A 3,949-nucleotide genomic window follows, 5' to 3' on the forward strand; every position below is an offset into this window, starting at 1 on the left:
TGTGCAATTGAGTGTATTTGAATTTCATGTATGTTTTTCTATAACCCTTTGTTATCTTGTGAACATTTTGATTTCATTTCTTTTTGCCCTGAGGGCTGGATGTAAAAAAGCATATGTATGCTTATTCCACTTCCCTCATTAAAAAGATTCGTTCGTTCGTTCGTTCGTTCGTTCTCTCTCTCTCTCTCTCTCTCTCTCTCTCTATATATATATATATATATGTGTGTGTGTGTGTGTGTGTGTGTGTGTGTGTGTGTGTGTGTGCCTGTGCGTGCGTGAGATTGTACTTGTGGTGCATGTATGGACTTGCGGGTGTATGTGTGTGTGTGTGTGTGCGTGCGTGCGTGCGTGTGTGTTTGTGTGTGTGTGTGTGTGTGTGTGTGTGTGTGTGTGTGTGCCTGTGCGTGCGTGAGATTGTACTTGTGGTGCATGTATGGACTTGCGGGTGTATGTGTGTGTGTGTGTGTGTGTGCGTGCGTGCGTGCGTGTGTGTTTGTGTGTGCGTGCGTGTGTGTTTGTGTGTGTGCGTGCGTGTGTGTTTGTTTGTGTGTGTGTGTGTGTGTGTGTGTGTGTGTGTGTGTGTGTGTGTGTGTGTATCAGAGTGGATTTCTTCTTCATAATTTTGCCACGGTACAACACTCTTGTTGCCATGTGTTCTTTTTCAGTGCGCCAAGTGCGTGCAACTGACGGGACCTTGGTTTATCGTCTCATCCGAATGACTAGACGCTCAGCATGATATTCCAGTAAAAATGGGGAGAAAGGGCGAGAGTGGGAATCAGAACCAGCACCCTCGCGGACTCTCTGTATTGGCAGAAAAGCGTCTCAACCATTCTGAGAGTCCTGCAAGGGACTGTAGAGGGAGGGCGCAGACGGGGCCGACAGAGAAAGAGGTGGTCCGACAACGTCAAGGAATGGACCAAATGTCAGAGCTCGCCACGACGTTCTGCTGGCAGCTGTCGTGAGGAGATCTGGCATCTTCCTCATGTCCCCCCAACGACCCCAGCGGTCGAAGGAATGACAAGACAAAGTCTCAACCACTCTACCACCCTCCTTCTCTGACCACCACCACCTCAGAAACAATAACAACAGCATCCTCAACAATAACTCGACGGCAGCAAATGCACCCCCCACCCCACCCCACCTCCCACCGCCCCCGACCCCCTCCAGGAGGGACACTCACAGCCCATGAAGTGGATGCCATTCGCCACAGGATGACCGAGGAATCGTGTCAGTGTGTTGTCGGTGAGATTTTCCGTCACAGCTCCAGACAGTCTAGTGCTTCAACAGCCCACCTCCCTCCGAATCGCAGACACAATTTCAGCAATCAAATGCAAATGCCAGAGTGTGTCTCCTCCTTCAGACATCCAACAACGTCACAGAATCTCACACGGAAAACAGTTAGGAAGCGTTGGCGGTTATGTTTAATACAATCATGGATGGCCTGGGTATTAAACTAAGAGAGCACAAAGGCCAAAATCACATTCCACATAAACGACAGCGTTCCCATATTCAGTGCACACAGTTACATGAAACTTAGTAGCTTTATATTGACACACAGACACAGACACAGAAACAGACACACACACACACACACACACACACACAGACACACGTTGGACATTCCTGCTTCTATGTAATTTGAAAGCTAATGTTCCAAGCGGGAGAAAAGTACATTGTTGCTCCGGACATACAGAAAAAGTATTAGGGGCGAAAAGCCGCTTTGTTGACAACACGTGGGAGGAACAGCTCCGTTTCATCACAACTTAAATTAAAAGTTTTACTTTTTATATAATTTTGTTTTCATATATTATCTACGATTTCCCAGTGATTATGAAATGCTGTTTGGAGTACCGGAAAGAGGAAAAGATCTGTGTCACCAGCGAATGATTTTGTGTGAATTCACTGGAATGTAAGCAAGCTCTGAGTAAACTATAAACATAATTGTTCGAAGAACAGAACATTGTTGATTGCCACAGATAAGCCATATTTTGCGGGCAGAAGGTGGAAGGCGCGCGCGCGCGAGCACACACACACACACACACACACACACACACACACACACACACACACACACACACACTATCAAGAGTGCGCGCACGCACAGATGTAAATGCACGCACATGCAAGCACATGCTTCGACACATATCATGATATGCTTATACCTGTAATGTGTACACATTTAACTGCACCGAATACATACATACACATCGTCCGTCTCTGTCTGTCTTTCTCACACTCTGTGTTACCCACACACATTAACAAGGAAAGCAGCTATGGGACATTAACTCTCTCAGTACGGCCTGTCCTCTCTTCTCCTCTACACAGACCCCTCGGATGTCCAGTGGGTGTCTGAATGACCCAACCTTTAGCTTCCGTCGTCAACATTCACCTCTTCAGTATAAGAGCCTTCCGCTTGCAATATTTTGATGATGGTAATTGGGGTGAAACGCTGTTAACGTCGTCTCTTTCGCCGTTCGTATGGAGAGAGTTAACTATCGACCCAAACCATATATTGAATAACACTGTCAACAGGCTCAGCCTTGCTATCTTTGATGGGGGTTCTGGATGACAGAAGAATGGTGTCAGACTTCAGAAGTATCCCCACTCCATATTTTACCCGGACGGACATGACGTACACACGGGGGAAAAAAAGAAAAAAAAGAAAAAGAGAAAAGAAAAAAAGAAGGCCTGGAGAATGTCAAGAACTGCATGAGAGTGTCAACCGTTTGCACCAAGTTTCGCCCCCCCCCGCCCCCCCACAGCCCCCACCTCTTGACTTGAACTGTTGTCAAATGAAATGTGTTGTGATCATTTTAGGGAGAAACCATTGTCAAATCATTTGGGACAGATGTGAAAGAATCATGAAGCGAAAAGTGTCCTGGGAGAGGAAGAGAGAGAGAGAGAGAGAGAGAGGAGGGGTGGGGTGGGGGGGCGAGGGGGGAGCCAGGAAGAGAGAGAGATAAGGGGGGCAGAGGGGGTGGGTGGCAAGGAGTGAGTGAGAGAGAGGGGGAGGGAGATATAAAGATAGAGAGAGGGGGGAGTGCTAGAGAGAAAGAGAGAGAGAGAGAGAGAGAGACAGACAGACAGACAGACAGACAGACAGACAGAGGAGGTAGGAGAGGTCTCATCAGAGATGCTCGCGTGTTCAGTCCCGATGTATTGTTCGAGACAAATGGACGGTTTATGTCAACTACAGGAAACGAGTTTTGCATTTTGCCACACACTTTTCGCCCTCGCCTGAATCAGCATTTTGCCTGTAAACTTTTCCAGCCTCGGAGGCTAGCTGGCCTTTGGGGAGCACTCCAACGCCCACTGTCCTATAGAGTGGGAATGTAACTTGGGCAAGACACACTCTCCGCTGTGATCCAATTCTGGCTCAGATAGTCGGGACAGCAGTTGCTTCCACTCCAGTTCTGATGGTCATAGTCGGACACCATAATGAGACATTCCAGGACAGCATACATTCTCTGTCTGTCCGTCTGTCTGTCTGTCTGTCTGTCTGTCTCTCTCTCTCTCTCTCTCTCTCTCTCTGTGGTTATATTTATTAGTCAACAACACATTCAACTGAAGCTGTCAGAAAACCCCGCTCAAAATCATCTTTAGTCTGAAAACAACTACACTTGCAGACAGAAGAAGAAGAAAAAGAAGAAAAAGAAAGAAAGAAAGAAACCGGATGTCACTGCACTGTATCGACTTACTTTCCTTGCGGAGAGCAGCCCGATTTTCACACCGAGAATTTGACAACAAGTAACACAATTCAATACAATACAATACAATACAATACAATACAGTACAACACAGCACAATGCGATAGAACACAATCCAATACAGTACAATCCAATCCAATCCAATACAATACAATACAGTCCAATACAATACAGTACAGTACAATCCAATCCAATCCAATACAATACATTACAGTGCAATCCAATCCAATCCAATACAATAC

The sequence above is a fragment of the Babylonia areolata genome, chromosome 21 (assembly GCF_041734735.1).
Source record: "Babylonia areolata isolate BAREFJ2019XMU chromosome 21, ASM4173473v1, whole genome shotgun sequence".
Lineage (NCBI taxonomy): Eukaryota > Metazoa > Mollusca > Gastropoda > Neogastropoda > Buccinidae > Babylonia > Babylonia areolata.